The sequence below is a fragment of the Cygnus olor genome, chromosome 1 (genome assembly GCF_009769625.2).
Source record: "Cygnus olor isolate bCygOlo1 chromosome 1, bCygOlo1.pri.v2, whole genome shotgun sequence".
In the NCBI taxonomy this organism is placed as follows: domain Eukaryota; kingdom Metazoa; phylum Chordata; class Aves; order Anseriformes; family Anatidae; genus Cygnus; species Cygnus olor.
In genome coordinates this window covers 162,399,573-162,413,844 of record NC_049169.1, presented here as the reverse complement: position 1 = coordinate 162,413,844, position 14,272 = coordinate 162,399,573, and the positions used below count along the sequence as shown (strand labels likewise).

Below are 14,272 nucleotides of genomic sequence, written 5' to 3'. Positions count from 1 at the left end.
TAGAAATACAATGTATGCTTTACTGAAAAAAATTGACCTTACAAACCTCCCGTAATTTGCTTATGACATTGTTATAGTAATTCATCCTGCTATGGTAGGCAGCGTACAGAAGCAAACTGAAAGGTCATTGTGGCCAAAGTAAATTTTCAGTATAAATGGTCAAAACAAACACTTGGGAGGCTGAAAATTTAAAAAACAAACAAACAAACAAAAAATAGCCAGCACCATCCCCCACCCAAAACAAACAAACAAACAAACAAAAAGTTAAGTTTTCTACAAATAATCAATAGCTGAGGCAAGGAGACAATTTCCTGACTCTAAAAAACTTGCAGATGGAGTCTTCCATTTCTTAAATTCTTCTAATTTTTACCATGTTTAAATCCAGCACATAAAAACTGGTTGATTAAGTTTTATCAGTTCTCAGTTTTGAATAACACTTTCATAGACATAAGGCATGATGATTCATTTAATCCTTCTTATAATTGAATCCTTAAATTTCATAATAACCAAACAAGCAAACAACACCCCCCCCATTAAAATTTTAATTTTATAATTTAATTATTCAGATATTTTGTTGTTAAATCTTTCTCTCCACAAAATATGAAATTTCTTCTGTTCAAATGTGTAAAGCTTTTCTTTATCCATTAGGTTAGATCTGCTTTCAACATTCATTCTCTCTCTCTCTCTCTTTTTTTTTTTTTTTTTTTAATAAAGTTATTCCATATGTTTTATCTACCATACTGATGTGTAAAACTTTTCATACGAAATTTAAGGAAAAAATTTTCAACAATCCTTGTCCAGTGTGTTGCAGTACATTCAGTTGAGTCCACTTAGTATAACATATCTGTATGTCATGTATGCACATAAATAAGGAAAAAACAAAAAAGTATTAATTATCTGAAAGTCAAATTATGTATTGTAAGTTCAAGGTCATTAACCATTCATTTTTATTTATTTATTTATTTATTAGAAAAATATGTCTAGAGAACCCTTACTTTTATGAAGATCAGAGGAAATATGATCAGAAGTAAAAGCCTAAATAAGGAAAGATTTTTTATTTTCAAATACAAATGCACAAAAGATCATACAAATGAAAATTAATTCTATCTTCAAATTGCTATAGATTATCCTTATACTAATATATCACTAAATATGTGTATTCTATACATGAAACTTTTCAGATACAGCAAGCCATAAATACAGTTGTAGGAAAAAATAAGCTGATGTTAAACAGTTCACTCAAATACATTTAAAGAAGTTTAAAGAAAGAAAGAAACTATTTCCTAATGTTTTCTATGTATGTGCCTTCATGCATTTACAGTTTATACTTTGCAACTCTTCTTTTCTTGATTCATCACGGGAGAGAAGCTGTATTATTTCTTCCTGGACACTGTCCCAAACTGGGGATGAGAACATCACAGGGGCATTAGCTGAAAGAGACAGAAGTAAACATTTGTGTATGAGAAAGTGTAGCAACTTGTGAAACGTTGAATAAACTGAGTAGTGAAATTTCTAGGCTAGCCTCTTGTTTAGTACTTCTTACAGGTTAGCGGCCTGGATTGTGCTAGTGCACCCTTCCTGACTTTTCAGAGATGCAGCATACATACCAGTTTTGTCTTGTCAGTCGAGAATCAGAATAATTCAATCTGAAGCTTAGAAGTTCATGGAAAACATGGTAAATCAGGGAAAAATGAAGAAAATATAGGAAGTAGAGGAAACTCTGAATGAAGTATTACCCTAAAGGAAAAAAAAAAAGTAACAAAAAGCAAATAGTAGTAAATATATATTTTTACATAAAGGAAACTTATTTACAGTTTTTATATCATCATTCTCTGAAATTTCTTCTTCCACTTTCACTTGAAGTTTGGAATGAGTAATGTTGTGTGAAAAAATACACTTTTCATCTGTTTCTCTTTTCTGTCCTCAAAATAACATGCTAGCAAAACAGTTTTTATGGTCATCTTCATATATATTAATGAAAACATGCTAACTTTCAATAATGATAACTATGCAGGCAGAGTATAGGAATCTTATCTGTTAGGGAAGAGTGTCTTCAGTTGTGATAGATAGATAGATAGGTAGATACATACATACATACATACATAGTCTAGGAACATGGAATAGCCTTTTAAAAATATTAAATGTGATCCCTTTCCAAGATAAAATTACTAAATCTACTGAACAGGAACTCTGAGAAAACCCTATATACCTATCCCTCCCAAAGATTAACAGTTTAGTTCATTGTACATTGTTCAGTAATTGCATGGTGACTTGTAGATCACACTGGAGTGCTACAGATCTTTCCTGTCTTAACACAATTAACTCTATACTTTTTTCATTATCAGCATCATGGTGTGCTTCATAGTCCCAGAGCCAGATGGTATGGATAAGTTCATCGTATAATGTGCATCTTTAGTGCAGATTATCCTCTGTTGTGATATCAACTTTGTGATATCACAAAGAAAACAGCTATTTGTTTTTCTACAAACTCTTGAGTGCAAAATAACACATATACTGCCTATTCCAAGAGAGTTATGAACTGGGATGAAATAGGAAGCAAAGCCAAGTTGTCAGTATAAACTTGCAAATGGGAAGTTTCATCTATGCCTGATAAGCGCAGTCTTTGTTAAAGATACGATGCTTGGTTATTAAAAAAAAACTCCACAGGCTAGATTGAGTTGTCAGCAATATTCTTTAAAATCACTATTGGTGTGTATATGAAAACGTGCTTTTTTAGACTTGCAAGTAATCTTCCTGGGAATTCAAAGAATCATTTATATTGCACTTGTTTAATCTTCTAGATTTATTATTTTTCAACTGGATCAGTATGTGACTAATTATACTTACATTGGTTTTATTTAAGAATTTAATGAATTGTCAAATATTTCAAAGGAACATGTCACTAACAGCGAGGTACTCAAAGTGCTAGAATGATCAGAATAGTTGTTGTTGTTATTGTTGTTGTTTTTCCTCCAACTTTCAAAATGATACTTTCCTTTTAAAATGTCCTATTCCATTCCCTTGGGCCATGTGTGTAGGGCAAGTTGTTAGGCTATCAAGCAAACTCTGTTGAATTACTGTAGCACGTGAATCAGCTTCATGTACAAGAAAGGTAAGAACAGGACTTTCAACAATAAGAGAAGAGAAACAGAATAGCACTTTTATGAAGTCAAGAATGTCAGGATCACAGTCCTACTAGCATTATCCACAGAGTTATTTTTGTGGTGGGTAATTGAGATGATTAATTTTTAATTTATTTGCTTTTAATACTGTCATCTCTGCCTCTAGCTCTACATTCCTGGAAAATTTCCTTGTTCCAGCACGGATGTTTATCAGAGGAGTTGTCAAGGGCATGTAGCTAATAATTCCTTATTTTTTCCTATGATATTTTCCAAACTGTGGTACTTAGTTCCTTACTTACTGTTTAGTTCTTTGCAAAAATACCATGAGGAATAATGGTTATTCGCTGTAAATATGATGCTTCACTAATTTTATGTAACTTGGTCTCATTTTTCATGGTAATACAAAAGTAAAGATTGTGTTTCTGATTGTAATTGTGATATGGGTATAATTAGTTTTTGAGGCAGTTATGTATAATGTATGTGTTGTTCTTCCACATGAGACAAACTTTAACATGATATTTTTGAATGTGTTCAGATCCTTTACTGACAAGGAAACCACCAAAATATTTTGCATAATTTAATCTTCTTGAAGCAAAATGAATACACCTGATTTCTGTTTTTTCAATGCTTATTATTTAAGTGAAAATCATCTTTCAATATATTATTATTTATTATAATATTTGGATACTTTTTTTTATCTTTGAATGTACATATCTGAGGGTATTTTTATGTTATCAACTAATTTAGCTGCCCAGTTTGTTTTTGCATTGTGAAATGAAAAACATTGCATTTTGAAAACATTGCATTTTGAAATGAAAAACAAGCAAACAAAATCAAGAAACCCATACTCTTTTATAACCTCTCTTTTGGAATCAGTTAACATATTTCCTTTGAAATAATATCTGCATGCAGGTTTGGGTATAGAGTAATTCATGGATTGTTCAAAGTTCAATCCCAGTATCACTGCACCAGTTTCCTCAGTCCTACATAATTCTCCAACACTCTCTGAAATCTTCTCATCTCAAGACATCCCTCTAAAATTTCTCTCAGATCAGAGGCTTCCAGAAAATATTTTAAGCCATTATCATCTCTCCAGCTATTCCTTTTGTAACAGACACACTCAGATGTTTTCAAACAGTTCTGTTATTGATTCATTCTTGTGAAACTTGTTCTTTCTTTAGAACCATAGAACAGCTTGGGTTGGAAGGGACCTTAAAGATGATCTAGTTCCAACCCCCCTGCCATGGGCAGGGATGCCACCCACTAGATAATGTTGCCTAGGGTGTTGTCCAACCTGGTCTGTAACATCTCCAGGAATGGGACATCCACAACTTCTCTGGGCAACCTGTTCCAGTGCCTCACCACCTTCTGAGTGAAGAGTTTCCTCGTAACCTGTAATCTAGACCTCCTCTCTTTTAGTTTAAAGTCATTCTCCTGTCATTGTCTGCCCAAGCAAAAAGTTACTCTCCATCTTTTTTTATAAGTCCCCTTTAAGCATTGAAAAGCTGCAATAAGGTCACCTCTGAGCCTTCTCTTCTTCAGGCTGAACATCCTCAGCTCTCTCAGCCTTTCTTCATAGGAGACTATGAATAGATTTATGTCTACTTATCTTTTATGTTTGCTTAAGACACACGATTTTCTTGGGACCCATTGCTTGTGCCCGTTGCTTGAGTTCTTATGGCATGCCTACATACTAGGATTTTTCTCTGGCTTGTGTTCTAATTTTATGTTAAAATTGTCAAGTCCCTGGAAAGCCCTTTACTTTGAGAATGAACACTACATTAACTGGTTAGGAAATAAATTTTTATATTTCATATAGTAGACCAACATGCAACAGAAGAAAAACTAAGCAGTAGTCAGGACAAATGAAAGCCCTGCCATGTTTTGCAGGATGTATCTGGTTAGATGCCACAAAGGAGATGAATGAACTATTTGCTCAGATGCAAATCATGTAAGATGGTATTTTTTTTCTTTTTTTCTTTTTTTTTTTTTTTTTCCCCAGTTTTGGATCAATAGTATTGAGAAAATGCAAATTGAACTGCTATTTGGGAACTCTTGCTGTGAAGAAGGAAGCATTTGTTTATATTACTAATGCTAGTTAAACATTGGACAAACAAGGCCATTTGAATTACCAGAATTTGGATTTCCTTAAGGCCTGCTGGAGAAAAGATTTTAAATATCACAGGTATTCCTTCAGGCACATTCAGCTTATAATTTGCTCATTAAAGGAGAAACACAAATGCATGAGTTCAAAATATCTGTGGGCAAAGCAGTTTTACTACTCTTTAGGGATAAATAAAAAAGCTAAGACTGTCATGTGACTGTGTTCAGAGACCATAGCCTAACTATGCAGAGTCTGTCTCAGAGATTGTGTATATTTCCTTGTTGACTGTCAGACTGATTCCTTTAGTACTTCCTAGTTGTCTCAATGACTTTGGATTTTATATGACATTAGGTGCTGGGATCCTTACAGGTCTATTACAACAGAGAATGAACTTTTCATATGAGCACAAAAGGCAGATTTCTGTTCTTTTTAGTTTTAGAGAACATGACTGTAAATTTAATATTTTTCATTGATATTTTCAGGTGGATCTGGGGGGAAGACTCTCCACAACTTAGGACAGAGGAGGATGAGAGTTAGTCCTTCTCTGAGTCCTGTCATAGCCGCCCAGAGAGTACTCAGAGAAATATATACATAATGACCATCTACATCACATTAATACCTTAATTCAAACAGCGTTCTAGTTTCTGAAAATCTATTTGTTTCAGTTAGAGTAATAATGACAACAATTTTTATTTTAATGTCTCATTTCTGGACACAGCTTGTGATAAAATTTCATGTGAGGATATTATAAAAGTTATTTTTAAGAGTATTAATGAGTAATTTGCTTAATTATTTCATTACATATTTTATATATTGTACTAAATATTGTAATAATTAGTAATTACTTAAAGGAGTAAAATGAGTTGTAAGATTCATTTTCTGTAGGTTTGGAGGTTTAGTAGGAAAACTGTCCATTGTTTACTTTCTGAGAGTGGAATACAGCGCACTAGAGTTGGATTTTTCCTCAAATTGAAAATGGAGAGAAGAATTACATAACCTTAACAGTCTTCTGATCTCTTCCATAGACATGGACAACATGATCAGTCCTTTTTTGTTTTCCCTCTACACACATATGATTATAATACAATGACATGTCATTGGCAAGAAATGACTAGTTATAGCGATGTATAAGGAAATAACCAGTTATATAATAGGGCAGAAAAAGAAACAAATGCAATTAAAAGGGAAGATAAAATACTTTTTTTATAACCAAATAGAAATGCATTGAAAAATCCAGATGTGGAATTTATTCATATAGCTTCTAGGGAAATCCTTTTATTTAATTATGTACTCTCTTAGCTTTGAAACTCAAAGTATTCAACATTATGTAGCCAATAAAAATGAAGACAAACATGACAACAGACAGTGATTTTAGTTTGGAATTCTGAGTAAATAATAACAAAGAGTAATGCAGAAGTGTAGCAAGTAATAAAGTTATTTGAACTGAAAGGGTACTGCAGAGGAAATTACTACACCAGAGCATACATGTTATGCATAAAGGGAGCAGTTCTACAAAATACTGTCAGGGCCTCTTCACAGAAATGGTACTTGGGAAAATGAATGATCCTTTTATTAAAACTGAAAGAAAGCATTGCTTGATGCTATATTTGATGCTATATTTTTGAAATGAAAGACGAGATAGCCCTTCTGCTAAAATGCTAAAATGCTAAAATGCTAAAAAAAAAAAAAAAAAAGGTGTCTTAAAATGCTAGATTTCTTCAAAATAAACTAATAATGAGAAGCCATTAAGTCAGGTATTAAAACAACTTTTGCAAAAATTGCACTATTTTGTTTAAACAATAGATAGACCAGAACCCATGCTACAAATCCAGTTGTCTGTCTCAACTCCACTGACTTCACTGAAGAATATTGTATTGAACTAACTGAGGACCTGATCTGATGTTAGTGTGAAAAGAAAAAACAAACAAACAAAAAGGGAAACAAAACAAAACACCTTTCTGCTGCATTTTTTTTAATTGTTGGTTGTTGTTGTTGTCATTACCAAAATGTAACAGATGAATGCAGCAATTAATGAAGAACATACAAATACATTCTAATTACTTATTACTCTATTTTTACTATGCAATTGTGAATTATGTGTGGGTTTTTTGTTTGTTTGTTTGTTTGTTTTTGGCATCCTAATTAGAGGACACAACAGATGGTGAAAGCTTACTCTGTATTAAAATAACTTCAGCTGCCTACTGACTATACACTTTAAGCAACAGACATTTCATAATAACAGAGCTAATTGTTCAGCCAAACACTTAGGACGTTCTATGGAAATTCATAGAATCGTAGAATCACAGAATGGTTTTGGGTGGAAGGACCTTAAAGATCATCTAGTTCCAATGCCCCTGCCATGGGCATGGACACCTTCCACTAAGTCAGGTTGCCCAAAACCCCATCCAACCTGGCCTTGAACACTTTCAAGGATGGGGCATCCATAGCTCCTCTGTGCCTCATCACCCTCAATTTTTATAAAATAGTCATTGTGAGCTATGTGGCTTCTATATTTTTTTTTTTCTTCTAATTTCATATCATCTCATCCTTTCATTTAATCTGTTATCCACTGCATAGATAAGCGTTAGATTGCTAAATTCAAATGAAGAGGACAGAAGTTTAGTTTCTTGGGTATGTGTGAAAAGGTGAAACAGATTGTAAGGTAAAACTCCCAATTCTAACCAAATCTAACCAATTCTAAACCATTTTAGAAATGGAAGCTTCAATGAGGTTCCTCCTCTGTTGTCCACATACACTTCATCCAACAAAAAGGTCACCTTAAATTCTTGACAGCAATTGGGTATTACTGAAGTAGTAGACAAAGAAAGGTACATCTCATAACCGCAGATTCTGTAAGGTCTCCTACTAAGACAATGGTTAATATTTCCTTTTCCTAAGATGTAAGAGTGATATGTGGAAAGCAGAATTACAGTAATTCACCCCAAGATTTCTTTCCTCTACTTCTCCACATACATCATGAATATCAAACAAACAAATAAGCCAAACGTGTCTTTAATCTCTATATTCAAGAATTCATCTTTTTAATGGGAGACAGGACTATGTCTCCTGTTTAAAGAAACTCACTTTTTAGGAGTGAGCTCATCAGGATAAAAACTATATAATGTCTTTATTCATAAAATGCAGATAAATAATGTAAGCTGGTGTAAAATGGAAATAGACAAACACTGGTCCTTTAATATAATGACCACCCACTTAAATTTGTATTCAATATCTCTTTTGCATCTGGAATTGTTTACTATTTCATTGTGTATAACAAAATGAATCTAATAAGTATGTGACCTTAAATTATATAAAAATGCAGAAAATAGTTATGGGAAAGAATGATTTTTAAATTTCAGCTTTGTGACAAATTGTAAGTAGCACTAACTATATGTGATGCTTGTATTAGCAGTATTTTAATTATACATAGTTGTGTGGCACTGCTGCTTAATCATCAGTAAAATGTAGACTATCAGATGTAGAAGATGTAGAAGATCAGAGTAAAAGCATTTGTAGCTCACTTTGTCAGATATTGGTACAGTGGTACAAATAGTAACTCAGTAAATATATCAGGTGATATATATGCCTGATATATATATATATACACCTGTTGCATATAACCCTGAAATGGAGATTGTAAGGAAGAAAATAAAAGCGTGGGTGTGGTTTTATTTTTCAGTCTAGAGAGGTTCTGAGAGAAAAAAATTGAAAATTGTAAAAACATTTCCAAATTTTTCAGTGTAACAATAAAGAAAATAGTTGTTAATACGGATATGATCTGGATTAATTCAGAAAATACTTGTCTTATGAGACTGTCCATAAATGAAATGTAGGCTTTAGTTATTATAATGGTTTATATTCAGTATGCAGTGAAATACGCAGCTCAATGGCTCCAGCAGGGGCTGAAACCCTTTGCTTTACCCTGAAAAAATATAAGCACAAAATTAGTAGCTAAAAAAAAGAAGTAGATAATGATACTCAATCAGTAGAGATCAAGCTCTCAAGCCAATAAACCAGTCATGCTTCTTTATGTTAAGCAGGCAAAAGGTATGGAAGTGTTTTCTGCATGCTGAGCATATACTGGAGCTTTTGGAAAGCTTGTACTGCTTTTGCTAACTGACAAATAATGTTTTTCAAACGTACTGCTGAGGGCAATATTCCATACTATTTTTTTCTGAGGAAAATGAGGTTGCAAATGCAAATTCAGAACATCAACATTCATATACCAGCATTTATCACTCAGCAGTTAGAATTGATTCAAATATGCTAATCCATGCTAACATTTCCCTACAGAGTTGTAGTAAAATGCTTTTACAAATTACTTTTTTTTTTTCTCCTGCTTTTTCATATTGGAGATACATACTGTTTTTCCCCACTATATTTGCTTGTTTTCCTCATATACAGGAAATGTTATTGCTCTGATTCTCTGCAAGTACAAAAAGTGTAGCAATGTTGAACTCAGTGAAGAGCTGGCAAAAAGCAGCACTACTGAATATGCAAACCTACTGAGATCTGGTCCTGTACCAACAGATTCATTGTTCTTACTTTTATCTCATTAGCACCTAGTGATGTGAAGCAAGACTGATGTTGTGTGCGCAGTTAGCTGCAGGTGTGTACATCCAATATGGAAATAGTTTGTGACAGGAGTTCCCCAGTGAAATTGGATTCCTGTTTTTATAAGTCTGATCACAAGCTAGAGAAATTAAATTACAGAAATAGGGTCTGTAGCTGAAAGGAGCACGAGTCTATGTTTGAAAATTTAGAATGCAGCACAAATGACAAAATCTGAATATCACTGATATGCAGGGAAGACTATGCCAGCTCAATGAAAAGAGCAGGATGCTGTTCTACTGCTGCTAGAGAAACCCCTGAAAGAAAAGCTGACCAATCAACATATACTTGCTCATCCTATCTGCAGAAGAGTATTTGTAGAGATCATGAAGTATCTGCTTTAAATATTGGCAAAGTTAAACCGACATGCATATACTAGAGTGATTATTTGAAGCAATGGTCTATATTCAGACAGGGCTGCTACTCTGTGGAATGCTGGCTATTTAGTCACTGTTTGTATAGAGAGTTACCAGTTTATTAAATGTCTAAGCAAAGGCCCTCCTTACAAGCATATAACTATCCCACTGTAAACAAGCAAATGTTCTCTAATGTAAAAATGAGCAGGGTTTGCATGCAGAATCTAATCTTCCAAAGTTATGCTAAAACTGACACCTTGTCACTGACGCTGCTGAGTTCAGATGAAAAAATGAGTTTGAATGACAGTCCACATACTGCAGATATCGTATGCTCTTGAGACTGACACAAACTAATAGATAACAGCTGTACCTGGTAGAAAACAGTCCGTGATTATCAGAAGGGCATGCTCCTGAGGCATATTATTACAATAGAAGGAAAAGAATCTAGCCAGGATAAGGATGTGCTTTTTTAGGAGGACAGCTGAGTATCGATCCTAAATTAATTTTTGACATGCTGGTTAATAAGTCAAATTTTCTCAAAATTCACAAAATTTGGGCACTGTAACCTCATCAAAAGCATTTTGGCTGTTTGATATACCATACAGCTGATGACTAATAGATGGTAATGAACAAACTCTAAAAGCAGCTTTCATTGTTACTATATAAGAAATTTTAGTCTCCAAATCTCTGGACCAGAAGACTTCACAGTTTTTTTCATATAGCATTTAGATGTACTCTCTCTCTGTTACATGACAGAAGTTGGGGTTCTGTTTTGCAACTATGCTGGTTTCCTTGCACAGTAGAGCTGTGCAGTGAAGCATTCAGGACCTTTCAGTCTCAAAACCATACTAGACTCTGTAGATATGCAGCTAAGAAGAAAGGTTTGAATGTGGGTGGATGGATGGATGGAGAGAGAGAAATATATATAGAGAGAAATAGAAATATACCTTATACAATACAATACAAAGTTATACAATAAACTTTGTTAGTTTTGTAACAGATTGATCTTATTCATGTTCCTGTCTGAAATCAGACCTGTTAAATCATCGCTGACTACTGTTTTCATTATAAAAAGTTTGTTGTATCTTCTTACTGTCTTTAAAAGATTCCATTTCTGTTACTTGAACTGTATCGTCTAGTCACGAAGCATCTGCATTTCCTTCTCTCACCTTTAGGACGCTAGTTAAAAGACCATAAACCTTCACACAAGCATGAAGGAAGAATGCTAAATGGCATTTAAAATATTTTTATTGAACTGCAAATCATTCTTACAAGGCAAAATTAAAATTTCTTGTCAAAATGACCATTCAGTCTGATATGACAGGACTTCTTTCTAAATTAATATCTGTCTTAACTATTAGTCTAGTACTAACTCTCAACACAGTTGTGAGTTCCATATGCCTAACCAGCCCCATTCTTTGACATCTGTACATTATTCATATATAACTGATTATGAAGAGCCGTATAAAGCTTTGTTTTCAGCAAAAGTGACCATTTGATTGAGTTTTTGCTAAGAAACAGTTTATTCTGGGTGGAGATCCTGGAATCTTACCTGCCAGTCCATGACTTCTTGTATTGGAATGTTGCAGTTTATACAAAGAATAGTTGTAACGCAGAGCATGACTTTTTAAGAAGGAACGAGATTACATTAGAAATAAATCGTTTAGAGCAGATCCTCTGAATAAAAATGTAGGAAATATATGTATTTTTATGGATGCTAATGTGGGGAGAGGGGATGTTGTCTTTCTGACATTCCTGTTTACTTCCATTAATTGCAGTATTCATACATGGTCAGATTCAGGTTCCCTTCATATCACTGAAAAAAAACAACCAACCAACCAACCAAACAAAAAAAAACACCTATCAATTTCAACAGAAACAAGCCAGTTTCATAGATTTTTCATGCTAAGTGAAATTAACCCATTTGAGCAGAACATAAAAAGCTCAAAGAGCAGGACATTATAAATCTCAGTGGAAAATCAGTGGAACACTGGTTTCAGAGAGTTATGAGCATTTTTATGCTAGAGATGAACTACATTAGCATAGACGTGAGATCTTATTTGCCACCAGATTCACATGACAACAAGCCACTGATTAGTTAGGAAGATGTCATAATCTATTCCAAATTGAATATCACTGTTTAGATATATGATTTTAATAAAGCATACAGCTTTCTTATATCTGTAGAAAAATAGCATAAAAATATATTTGTTTATTAAAAGCAAGAAGACTGGTTTTAAAACAACAACAAAAAAAGAAAAGAAGGAAGTCCATTTTTTCTTGCTAAAATACATTTTATCATGTTGGTTGATCTGTTATGCATTTGAGTTGATAGGCATAAGTGGATTGATTTCTATAAATTTCTATTTCTATACTTTGTCATCCCAAAGCATCTGAGCTACTATATTAGAATGTAAACCCAGTACTCTTTGAAGTGACTTTCTAAGTACCTATTGTCTTAGGATGGACTATATTTCCAGGTTGCATAATGTTGCTGTGGTATCTTCACACACAAATTATTGATATTATTATTATTCTATCATGTTGTTAAATTTAAGGCAAGATTATCATACTTTTCAATTTTTATGTCATTTTCATTGCCCGGCCTGCAAAACAGGAGAAAGTCAAGGATGAAGCACTCTCTCTCAATTAGCTTTTACTTTATAGCTACCATTCTTGCTCATCTGGTATATAATTAATGAAAAATAAAATTGTAAAAACCTGCAATATTTTATGGTTTTAATTTCTTTTATTTTATCTAGGGTACACCGGTCCTATTTGTCTCTCTTGTAGTCCATCATTCTGAAAGATTAGCCAACGCATAATACTGCCAACTTTACTATATAATATTTTATATTACTCTCTAAAAAAACTGCTGTAATCATTTATAATTCAACTCGTAGCATCTGGACAGAGTCCCATGTCCTATATTTTGTCCTTATATCTCTGTTATTGTGTGCTGTTTGCTATGTCTCACATAAATGAGATGATTCTGATCCCATAAATTAAGATTTTTTCTTCACAACCATTCTTTGACAAAATACATTTAGGTTGCTACTATTTAGTGAATTCCTCCTCCTCCCTCTCCCCCCCCCCCCCCCCAAATTCTAATCCACTCATTTGTGTTATCCTTCTTGCACAGTTTGTTATCACCATCTGTTTATGGCCCGTAGAATCCTCAGTTTCTCTGAACCTTTCTCTTTAATCCTGCCTGTCACTTCCTTTCTTCCATACCTCCTGTTCAGCTTTCCATGACCTGTCTTAATTCAGTTTACTACTGCAGCAGAATACTAAAGAAAAAAAAAAAGTTTACATACTGATTAGTTCAGCAAATTTTATTAAGAGATTTATTAATCTCTCCACTGCCTTTTTTTTCTTTTCTTTTTTCTTTTCTTTTCTTTTTTTTTCTTTTCTTTTTTTTGTTTTTTTTTGTTTTTCTTTTCTTTTCTTTTCTTTTCTTTTTTTTTCTTTTCTTTTTTTTTCTTTTCTTTTCTTTTTTTTCTTTTCTTTTTTTTCTTTTCTTTTCTTTTCTTTTCTTTTCTTCTTTCTTTTTTTCTGTTGTTTCCCCCACAGCCCAACAGGTTTTGGAAACTACTTAAACAGTTACTATGCTTGTCTTGTCATTATTTCTAGACTGAACATCTCATTACTAGTTTAAGTAAGGGATATATGTGAAACTTATTTCAGCAAATACCCTCAGCATTATCCCTGTAAAATAGACATTAAGTAGCCTCTCCTTTTAGTTGTTAGACTTCTTAGCCATAGTCATTTCCTTGTAAGGTTTAGTATGAGAGACACTGGAAGTCTGATATAACAGGGAAGAAGAAAGTAAGAATCATTTGGGAAACAGCATTGTTATTTAGGATTGAAATCATAATTGTACTATTGTACTGTTCATTTCTTTTCCATGAAGCATATGCATCACCAAATCTCTCTCTTTAAATACTTTTGCAATTCCTTTATGTGACACACTACTCATTTATGTGAGAAACTGTCCTACCATACCACTCCTGTACAAGCAGACCTTTGAGTATTTCTTCATATCTTTTTCACCATCCCCCTTTCCTCTTCTGCATTTG

General features: G+C 33.4%; 1 long non-coding RNA gene across 1 annotated transcript in view; it reads right to left on the bottom strand.

The window, feature by feature from the left end:
* Positions 1–960: 960 nt before the first annotated feature.
* Positions 961–14,272, bottom strand: part of LOC121060872 — a 33,172-nt gene continuing 19,860 nt past the window's right edge. Inside the window, exon 3 of the long non-coding RNA XR_005814943.1 lies at positions 961–1,430. This is a non-coding gene — a long non-coding RNA (uncharacterized LOC121060872). The remainder of the gene's footprint in view (positions 1,431–14,272) is intronic.